This window comes from Nycticebus coucang, chromosome 4, assembly GCF_027406575.1.
Source record: "Nycticebus coucang isolate mNycCou1 chromosome 4, mNycCou1.pri, whole genome shotgun sequence".
Classification (NCBI taxonomy): Eukaryota; Metazoa; Chordata; class Mammalia; order Primates; family Lorisidae; genus Nycticebus; species Nycticebus coucang.
In genome coordinates, this window is record NC_069783.1 from 64,226,517 (window position 1) to 64,237,998 (window position 11,482).

Sequence of the window (11,482 nt, forward strand, 5' to 3'; positions counted from 1 at the left end):
GTCACCCTAGGTAAAATACTGTGGCATCATACCTCACAGCAAACTTCAACTCCTAAGCTCAAGCGATCTTCCTGCCTCAGCCTCCCACGTAGCTGGGACTACAGGTGCCTGCCACCCTGCCTGGTTAATTTTCCTATTTTTAGTATTGATGGCGGTCTCACTCTTGCTCAGGCTGTCCTCAAACTCCTGAGCTCAAGCCTTAGTTTCCCACAGTGCTAGGATTAGAGGTGTGGCGTCTTTTTTAAAAATCATAATAAAAATTAATTAGTGAGAATTAAAAAAAAAGCTATTCATGTGAGTTATGCCTTAAGAGATGTGATTCGGTTTAGGAGCCAGGGCTCTGGTAGCTTCTCTCATCATTTTGTGCTGATTTATGAGATTTCACCTGCTTGTTTCAGATGTGATCTTGTCATCCAATTGTGGGACACCCCATTGGCTCTCCATGCTGCCTGCTCCTCTGGCCCAGCCCTGGCATGGGTGTGCTCTGTCTCCCAGCCACGCTGCCTTGGGAGGAAGGGTAGATGTCCAGATCCAGGCTCTCCTGCTCTGGTCTCAGGCCTTGGGAGGAAGGGTAGATGTCCAGATCCAGGATCTCCTGCTCTGGTCTCAGGCAGCAGGCAGGCGCTGAAACACTTGGGATGGGCTTTCCCCTCTCTTCAGCAGAGCTTTTTAATTACCAGACACCCTGAGGCGTGTTCTTGCCCCTGCACACAGGAGGGTGTAGCTCAGTACCTTCTGGGCTGAGCCACAGGCAAATGGCTCGCCCCAGCTCTGTGAGGGGCCTTCACACCTGCTTTGTCCTCCTCCGGCCTCCTCCTCCTTTGAGTCTGCCTTTCACCTGGGCCTGCCAGCCAGTTTACACCTCTACTGACAGAAGGAGACAGAAGGTGCCGCCCTCTTTCTCCTCATCTCAGGCGTCCAGGGAGAACTAAGAAAGGCCTGGTGCCCTCCCTCCTCCCTCCCTCCCTCCCTTCCTCTCTGCCTCCCTCCTTTTCTTCCACTGTAGGAGTCTCCCTTTTCTGAGAAACCAGCCTCACAGCTGGTGTAAAACATCCAGAAATAACCGGGATGAATAACTCATCTCCCTCTCCCCTCCTATCTGCTCCCTGCTTCCTGGGAGGACCCAGAGTTGGATTTTTTTTTTTTAAGCAATCTTTATTGTCACATCCCCATGGTTTCCTCCAACCTTAATTCCATGTTACTTTCATAATGAAGGTTATGCAAATGTGATGAGAGGCTTGAGGGGCGGGGGGCGGCAGGGAGACTTAAAAATCATGGGATTAGGATGTGTTCATTGTGAAAATAAGTAGAACATAGAGATAAGGGAAAGGGAGAAAAAGAAGCACCAATCAAAGTAAGGAGCTACCAAGAGATATTCTGAGCTTGGTCTGGGTTTGCCAGAAAGCAGATCCTGAGAAAGAGCTGGAGTGAGGGGCAGGGACCTGAGGCAGGGCAGGGGACCCTCAAAAGAAGTGTGTGTATTGATTTGACCATAGTTGCAGGCAACTGGTTGACCCCTCAAGAGCCCCGTGTGGCGTGGAATTCTCTTCACCAGAAAAGAGGGAAAGGCACTTACCCACTCCCCTGGTTTTCACTTACCCACCCAGTGTGATTGGGACTGTGGGTACGGACACTGCCCCCGAATAAGTTTTTGTGGAGGAGGGTCTTGCTGTGTTGCTTGGGCTGGTCACGAACCCCTGGGCTCAAGTGATTCCTGAGTGTGGCCTCCCAAAGTGCTGTGCTTATCGGAGCACAGGCTCAGCCTCTACTCCCTTAGTAAATTCTTTGTCTCAGTTCACCAAGTAAGGGTTTACTGCTCTTCACCCCGAGCCCTGACTGATAGACTTTGGGATTTCTGGGGAGACACAGTAAATTTCACCCTACTTCCCCACTTGGGTCCCAAACAGAGAAATATGGCCAAGAATACAAATAGAGGCCAGGCCATCTTCTTTATTACGGAAAAAAGGAAACTTGGAGGTGTAATTTAGTGTGAGAGCCACATGGAACTACAGACTGACATCCAGAATTAGACAGCCATGGCCTGCCAGGCATGGGGCTGCTGGATGTGGTGAGGGTCCTGACCCAGAGGAAAAACGGGGACCATGTGCTCCCCACAGCCAGGTCACTCCAAGGAGGGAGGAGGGAAGAGTGTGCCCAGGAAGCCTTGTTTATTCTTCCCAGATTTGGCAGTCAGGTAAGTCATTCCTCCTCTCTGAGATCAAGAATGTGGAGCGAGACCAGGAGAGTCTTCAAGGAAACCAGCGATGGTGGCGTCTTCTCTCCCTGCAGGATGTGGCGTCTCCCGGCTCTTTCTCTCGCATCTATCATCTGTCTCTCGAATCTATCTTACGTGTCTATCTCACACAATGGGATCATTCTGCATATCCTGTTTGTAACTCCTTTTCTTCTCTAACAGAATATCCTGATATTTCTCTAGCTTGTGTTATACCACATTTTTCTAAGTAGTTACAGGTATTCCATAAGCTTGGCTTATCATAATGTATTAAATAATTTCCTAGTTTTGAATATTTACGTATTTTCTCATTTTTCACTATTATAAATGCTGTTTATGTCTTTGCCCCATTCATTCCTGTAATATTCTTTTTCTCCCCCAGGTCAGATAGGTAATGTGCCAGGATCACGACAAGGTTTGAAGGAGGCATATGTCACACACGAGCCTGAAAACCCAGTCCTTATACTTATGAACTGAAAAAAGTCTTATCTGATTGAAAAAATATTTTTTCACTTGTGTTTCTTGATTAATAAAGTTGAATGTTATTTATAAATTCATATACTTACCATTCATTTTCCTCCTTTGGTCTCATTTTCTTCCTTTTCTGGTGGTAAGGCTTTTCCTTATTGTGTGAAGAAGACTTTGGTAAGGACATAAACCTATTTCTTGTCAAATGTTGCAATTATTTCTCTCATTTGTGGATTATATTTTAATATTTAATATTTTTGACCAGAAAATTAAAAGAATTTTTATCTGGTCATGCCTATCAATTTTATCCTTTATGGTTCTGGTCTTTGATATTGTGTCTGTAGAGTCTTTAGTTTTTTTAAAGAGGATATCAGATCTCTGCAAAGGTCTGAATATGGCATAAAAGACTATTTCTAAATACTCTGTAGCTTTGCTTACCAAATAATTTCTTTCAGAGCTTTCACGAGCATTTTTGTCTTTATTTGGCTGTGTAAAAGAACCTCTGAAATCCTTAAGCTAGCACTGATTATTATTTGCATAGTTCTCAATTCTCTATATCCCTGATTTAAAGTTGATCATCCACTTAGGAGGTGATAAGGAGTTTACATGTTAGTTTTCCAATGAGGTCTTAACTAAAGTATCCTGTGCTGAGGCACTTTGTAAATACATTTGTTCAACTATGTTAAACAGTAGATTCATGATTGCTGCTCAGGGGAGAATTACACGGTCAGATCTCAGGCTTGAAAGTGCAAGGTCTGTCTTGAAGTTATTTTCTCCTTTTTCAACCAATTACCAGCACTAAGCACACAGAGATCAATGGGAACCAGGCAGTGGAAAGAGGGCAGTGGACACTCTGCAGAGGTCAATGGTTTTACAGAACTGTCCCTGTGAACTCCACTGACCCTGGAAATTAGTTAGTGCACTGTCACTGGAGCCTCCAAACTGGGTCCTGTGAAATGTCCTTGGGATTTTGTCAGCTGCCTTTTACTCTCTATTATGTCTACAGATTTCAGGGATGGTTATTGTGTCTGGAATAGCCCCTAACAGTGCCTCTGCCTTCCTCGTTAAGCCCAGGAGAAGACATTAGACATAATGTCTTCTGATTCTGGTGTACTTGAATCTCAAAGTTTCCTAAAGGCATAGGGTAGATTCCAAAAGACATGTGCATGTACTTTTAATTTCTTTTTTCTTTTTCTTTGGGGGGGGGAGAGGGAGGAGCATCCAAATAGGCAACTTAGAACTTACTGTGGATGGTCCACTTTTGTATACAGCTTCCTGCAAGCTTCCTTGGAGGAAGTCCACATCTATTTTTATACTGATTTTTAAGGGAATCATGCTTTTCCCAGGTCTTGATACAATACACTTTGCATCTTACATAAAAGACCCTTCTCCAGAACAGCCACTCCCAAGCTTGGCTTAGAAAAATCTGGATCTTTTCTTTTAGCTGCTTAATAAAAATCACAGCTTCACAAATTGTGGGGTGTCCCACAATTTGAAGTGATTTAGAGCCACTGACATTAAGGACTAGAAGAGGGTCTTTAAGAGTATCTTGGGGCTTGGTGCCTGTAGCTCAAGCGGCTAGGGTGCCAGCCACATACACCGGAACTGGCAGGTTCGAATCCAGCCCGGCCCACCAAACAACAATGACAACTATAAACAAACAAACGAACAAAAAAAGAGCTTGGCATGAGTGGTGCCTGTGGCTCAAAGGAGGAGGGTTCTGGCCCCATATACTGGAGGTGGTGGGTTCAAACCCGGCCCCAGTCAAAAAAACTGCACAAAAAAATAAAAAATAGCTGGGCGTTGTGGCGGGTTCTTGTAGGCCCAGCTACTTGGGAGGCTGAGGCAAGAGAATTGCTTAAGCCCAAGAGTTTGAGGTTGTTGTGAGCTGCTACACCACGACACTCTACGCAGGGTGACAGTTTGAGACTCTGTCTCAAAAACAAACAAATCAGAAGAGTATCTTGGGCAGTCTAGGGAGGAAAGGGTGGGGTATGAGGCAAGAGCTGTGAGGCTTGAAGTTCAAGCAGACTAAAGTAGGAGTTGGGGTTTGGGGAACTGAGATGAATAGGCTGTTATGGCTTGCATGTGCGTATGTATGTGTGGGCGTGTGTTTCTTTTGGTTGAGTGTTAAAGTGGTGAATGTTCAGTGTATTACGGTCCTGTAACAAATGGCCATACAAAAGTGGTTTAAAACAATATACATTTATTCTACAGTTCTGGAGGTCAAAAGTTTTAAGCTCAGCTGGGCACTGTTGCTCAGTGGTTAGAGTACCAGCCCCTGGTTCAAACCATGCCTGGGCCTGATTAGCAAAAAAAAAAAAGTTCTAAACTCAAGATGTCAGCAAGGCTGTATCTTCAGAAGGCTCTAGGGGAGACTCTGCTCCCAGCATTTTCTAGCTTTTAGAGCAGTGGTTCTCAATCTTCCTAATGCCACGGCCCTTTAATATAGTTCTTGTGGGACACAACACACAGGTTGAGAACCCCTGTTTTAGAGGCTGCCTGTTTTTCTTGGTATGTAGCCCTTTTCATCTTCAAAGCCAGTAGAGTAGTATCTTCAAATCCCTCTCTGATTCGCTAGCCTTGGCTTTGTCCTCACCTGTTCTCTGCCTCTAGTCCTCCTGCTTCTCTTATCATCTTGTAATTTTCACTGGGATCACCAGGATAATCCAGGCTCATCTCTTCATCTCAGGATTCTTAACTTAATCACACCTGCAAAGTCTCTTTTTCTTTCTTTTTTTTAAATAGAGATGGGGTCTCATTCTTGCTCAGGCTGGTCTCGAATTCCTGAGCTCAACAGATTTACCCACCTCGGCCTTCCAGAGTGCTAGGAATACAGCTGTGAGCCACCATGCCCAGTTGCAAAGTCCTTTTTTCAAATAAAGTTTACAAATAACAGGCTTTGGGGATTGGATGTGAACATTTTGGGGGGCCATTATTCTGTCTTCAAAATTCAGTATAATAGGTCTGCTACACCTTTAGCTTTTCTGCAAAGATCCCAGGGAGAAATGAGGATGATGATGATAATGTTTATAATACATTACATTAGATGGTGATATACCATTTACAAACACTTATGATTTATTTCATGTCCACTAAAATGTGGCTGAATGAACCTGGGGGCTTTGAATCAAGAGCCCTGATTTCATCATTTATTACCTGTATGACCTTTGGGCAATTTACTTCACCTCTTTAGGGTCAATATTTCCATCTATAAATTGGGAGAATGTTGTGATCAGTGGGAAGAATTTGCTAGAGTATGAAGAAACTGAGAATGTCAGAGTGCTTTGTGTGAGAATTTCCTTTGGAGAAGTGTTTTCAAACTCTTTGCAGCCTGAGATGCATTTATAAACTTATCTAGAAATTGTTTTATTTTTCACTCTTCATTTGTATTAGTTTGGACCTTCTGAAAAGATTAGACGTGTCCAAGATTTACCAGGGAAAATGTTCACGTGGGAAATGGGGAGAGAGTAGAAGAGATTAGAGCTATGAGACTGCATTGTAGCTCTGATGCCTATGGAACAGGAGCTGGGTCTTGCTGGAAGAGGGACTGGGTGGGATGGTTTGGAATCATATTGTGGAGGACCTCAAATAGGGAGCAACCAGAGGGTTATTGACAGAGGAGTAACTCAATCTGCTGCCTTTCAGGGGTGTTGTTCTAGGATAGAGTAGGGTGGATTAGAATGGGTGAGCACACAGCCAGGGGCACCAGTGATGGGTGGCTGCAGCATTCCTTAGGCGGGTAGATTTGAGGCTTTGGACCAGGTTAGGGGCAGTGAAAGTACAAATGAAAGAACAGACATGTGCAATTATTCATCCCAAAGAACTAAATTTCTTTCCTCTTCTCTGTCAAATACAACCACTGGAATATGTTAAATCAGTTTTGATTGTTGAGGGGCCAGGAGATGTTTACCATGCTGTTTAATGATTACTGTGAAGAATGGTGCTTATTTTGCATATATTGACTCCACCCCGATGTGGGCCCATCTGATAGCTCCAGTCTGCAGTCCAATCCTCTTTGCTTCTCTTTTTTTTACTTTCAGACCCAAGAAGTCAATGTAATTTATCTTAAGAGGAATGATCAGGTTGAGATTCTCCCATCCTTTGATAGATAATAACTCTCCAAAGTAGTGGTTCTCAACCTTCCTAATGCCATGACCCTTTACTACAGTTTTTCATGTTGTGGTGACCTCCAACCATTAAATTATTTTTGTTGCTACTTCATAACTGTAATTTTGCTACTGTTATGAATTGTAATATAAATATCTGATATGCAGGATGGTCTTAGGTAACCCCTGTGAAAGGGTCGTTCGACCCCCAAAGGGGTTGCCACCCACAGGTTGAGAACTGCTGCTCCAAAGGTTTACAGCTTTTTGAATTTATCATAACTTCTGAATTTCCTGATCCTTCATTGAAACTAGGAGGGGGAAGGGTGGAAGAAATGTAGGTTTAAAAGATGATCACTTCTGCCATTGAATTGACCTTGAATGTACTTGCTCATGAAAAGTGTCATTAGGCAGCCATAGGTTCCAAAGCAGGTTAGAGTGTGAACAAGGGGAAAGGCTTATTGTTAGAGGGAAATTCAACTAAGCATGCAGAAGAGGCTCTGAAACTTATGGTGACTTATAGAAGATGACATGGGAGACATGATAAGTGGATACAACATAGCAGCAGAGCATACCTGAACATCTGGGACCTCTGCTTCATGACCTCCAGCTGTGAGGCTGAGTTTAAAAATAGGATTCTAGTCATTGGGCTGGAAAAAGCTAACCAAAATCCTAATTCCAGAGAGAATTTACATTATCAATAGAAGGTTCAGAAAGGATGAATAAGACATGGGCCAGGAGCTGAGGCTCATGGTCACAGCTATAATTAGGTGTGCTAGTGAGTGTCCACTCTGTTGGCCTCTTGAATTTCTTATGTCTGAGATTAAGCTGACTGGGGCACTGAGGGAGGGCTGGGCCTCGGATGTCAGATAAAGGGCCCCAATGGGGAGGAAGAGGCTGGGAGCTAGGGTCACCCAGCTGGTGGATTCTCATAACATTGTAGGAAACATAGACATAGATCTCAAACTTAAGCAAGAATTCGAGCCACCTGTAAGACCCATTAAACTACAAATTGCGGACCCTGTGCCCAGAGTTTTTCATTCAGTAGGCCTGGGATGGGTCTGTGAATTTGCATCTCTAATGTGTTCCCAGGTGATGCTGATGCTGCTGGTCCCAGATCCACACTTTTCATATGGTGTTTCTCCATATTTTAATCAGCTGGGGGAGTTTGTTTGTTTGTTTTTAAAGAATAATTGACGACTGAACTCTGACCTCTTTCTTTTGCTCAAATTCCTTTTTAAGAGGTGTGGAGAGTCATGCCTATGAACAATAAAATCTCACTAACCAAACCTGATATAATGTGGCTTACTTCCCAACCTTGTTCTGGTATAGCACATGAGAGATAGAAGACCCCCTTATCTGAATTCAAGCATCCCAGCAGACTCCGATTTTTAACTCAAGCATTCCTTTCCACTGACTCTAGGTCTTTAGACACAGCGTAAGTCTTTCGGCCAATTGTCAACTAAAGAATCTGTAAAACCCACCTACCACTTGTAAGCCCCCACTCTTGAGATGTCCCACTTGTATGGGCCAAACCAATGTACACATTTAATGTATTAATTGATGACTTTATATCTAATTCCTGCCTCCCTAAAATGTATAAAACCAAACTAGACCTCAACCAAAGCAAGACTACTTGCTCAAGTCTTCTTGGGTGTGCCTCTCCGGGCCATTTTCACACATATTTGGCTCAGAGTAAACTTCTTGGATTTTTCTGTCTATTATTCCCTGTGGGGCTCAGAGGAGACTTAGACCCCTGAAGGAATTGCCCAAACCTGGAGCTAAGGTGCCATGGGGGTCCGCTGACATGCCCATTCAATGTGACCGAGTCTTTCCTTGGGAGGAACCTGGAGAGTCCTTGTGAGACCCAAACTCCCCACTGTTTGGTTGATATTTCTGACTTATTCTGAGCTATTGATTCTTTTCCTGGGAAGTTGTTTGGAATCCTAATTTGATTTTGAAGCATATTCTTTTTTTTTTTTTAGAGACAGAGTCTCACCTTCTTGCCCTCGGTAGAGTACCGTGGTATCACAGCTCACAGCAACCTCCAGCTCTTGGGCTTAGGTGATTCTCTTGCCTCAGCCTCCCGAGTAGCTGGGACTATAGGTGCCCGCCATAATGCTTGGCTATTTTTCATTGCAGTTTGGCCAGGGCTGGATTCAAACCCACCACTCTCAGTATTTGGGGCCAGCGCCCTACTCACTGAGCACAGGTGTTGCCCTGAAGCGTATTCTAAAGAGCTTTCTCCATTGCTTTTTCCTCTCAAAATTAGCCGTAATTGGCTTGTCTGTGCATTTGCACAAGGAACCAAACTGTCTTTGTTGTAGATAAATGAGAGACTGAGTTCCTCAGCTCCAAAGAGAAAGGGCATGACTCCTCCTGGCCAAAAGGTGTCCCTGGAAGACCCAGCATCTATGTGTGAGTACCTGCGGGGACTCCCTGCAGTATGAAGTGGTTCTATGGGGAACCTCCCAACAAAATTAATTAAAAGAAGGCTTGTCCAGGAAATGCATGTAACAGTCGATCCTTCAGTGTTTAGAGCCCTCTCGGAGATGGTGAACCCCTGAGGAGAGAAATTGAGATACACAAGAGAGTGGAGATGACTCAGCTGTGTCATGAAACGCTGTGGAGTCTACCCACAGTCAGCACACTCCAACCCACTCAGTAAACCCTGGCCTAAGTTGATTCCTTCTTCTGAAGAAAATGGGAAACAAGTCTTCTAAAAACGAGCAAAGGCAAGGAGACTAGCAGCTCTTCAGGTACCTCAGCTGGTTTTATTTTTGATAATTACAATGCCTCTACTTGCAATGATTTATGTAAATGGAAAGCTGTTACTAAGGATGACCTTGGTGTGAGGTTTCCAAAATGCCAAACTTTCAGTATTCCCAAATTGGTTTTCCTGCATAGAGAAATTAGGTTCCTGAATCAAGAAAAATGAATAGTGGGTCACACTATAGCTGGCACTTGGAATCATCCAAAAGAGAGAATGATAAACTTGCCTCCCCTCAGAAAGTTACTAAGGAGATATTTGAGACTGTCTTGGAATTAAAGAAACCAGCAGAAGCTGCTTCTGAAATCAGGAAGTCACCAAAAACTCTCTCTCCTGCTCCTCCTAACCTTCTGCTCTCTGAATATCCTTGTCTGGATGGTTTTCATCTTTCCTCCTCCTTCCCCTATTCCCTACTGCAAACCACAAAAGGATCAGAAATAGCTAGAGGAGAAGATAAAATAGTAATTGCTTTTTTTAGAATGAAAGGAGAGGAGATCCTAACATATTGTATACACCCTGGGTCAAATCTGAGTTTAGAGCTCTGGTATCTGGATCCCCTCACCCCCAATTCAAGACCCCCACCAAGGAATTCCAACAAACACTTATGACCTATGATCCAAGGTTTTCCAATTCAGCTAATTGAGTTACTGCTCCCCCAAAGCAAAGCTGAAGAACGGTTTAGGGTAGCAGATTGGAAGCAGCCTTTAGAAGATTCAAACAAAATAGATGCAAATGGGAGAGAGAAATGCAGGGAGTTTCGCAACTGCCTCTGTGAGAATTTACTCATCAAAATTACAGATTAGGCAAAGGTGCAACAGTGTAAAATATGCCCAGATGAAAACGTACCTTATTTTTATATCAGGTTTGAAAAAACACTCAAACAACATCCATGGATACCTCCTAAAAACTTTGAGCATGGTGGCTTGGCACCTGTAGCTCAGTGGCTAGGGCATAGATGCCACCCATATTTTTTATTTTTTTGATTACATGTGATTTTAATGTGAGAAGAATAATCGTGGGAATAGTTGTCAGAAAAAAAATTTGGTGAGCAATAAACACTCTTTACATGAATGTTTATTTTTAGTTCAAACCCAAATAACACAATAGTGCTATTTACAATCTAACCAAGTTTTATAGTCAGTTTTAACCAAAGGTAAGATTGAGTTAATTTTAGAGACATTATTCAATACATACTTATTTTGAAAGGGAGAAATTTTTTATTTTTATTTTATTTATTTATTTATTTATTTAGAGACAGAGTCTCATTTTGTTGCCCTTGGTAGAGTGCTATGGCATCACAGCTCACAGCAACCTCCAGCTTTATGGCTTGGGCAATTCTCTTGCTTCAGCCTCCTGGGTAGCTGGGATTACAGGTGCCTGCCCAACACCCGGCTATTTTTGTTGTTGTTGTTGTTGCAGTTTGGCCGGGGCCGGGTTTGAACTTGTCACCCTTGGTATATGGGGCCCGTGCCCTACTCACTGAGCCACAGGCGCCACCCTTTATTTTTTTATTAAATCATAAACATATAGATCATGTATACATTAATGCATTTATGGGGTATAATGTGCTGATTTCATATAGAATTAGGAACACTTACATCACACTGGTTGATATACACCTCGTCTTGTTTACTTAATTATTAAGACATTTGCACTCTGTACTAATAGATTTGACATGTACTCTTGCATTATGCACCTAGGTGTTATCCCACCATTCACCCTCCCTCGATCTGACCTCCCCCCTTCCCTTCCATCCCCCCCTTCTTTATCCTGAGCCATAGTTGTGATCTCTTCTTCATATGAAAGTGTGAGTGATTGTAAATTGGTTTCATAATAGTACTGAGTACATTAGATATTTTTTCTTCCTTTCTTGAGATACTTTACTAAGTAGGATGTGTTCCAGCT

At 43.2% G+C, this 11,482-nt stretch overlaps 1 non-coding gene across 1 annotated transcript; it reads right to left on the reverse strand.

Moving 5' to 3' along the window:
• Nucleotides 1–2,614: 2,614 nt before the first annotated feature.
• Nucleotides 2,615–2,718, reverse strand: LOC128585295 (small nucleolar RNA U13). Its single transcript, XR_008380010.1, has one exon. It is a non-coding gene; the product is annotated as a small nucleolar RNA U13 (small nucleolar RNA).
• Between the last annotated feature and the right edge of the window lie 8,764 nt (nt 2,719–11,482).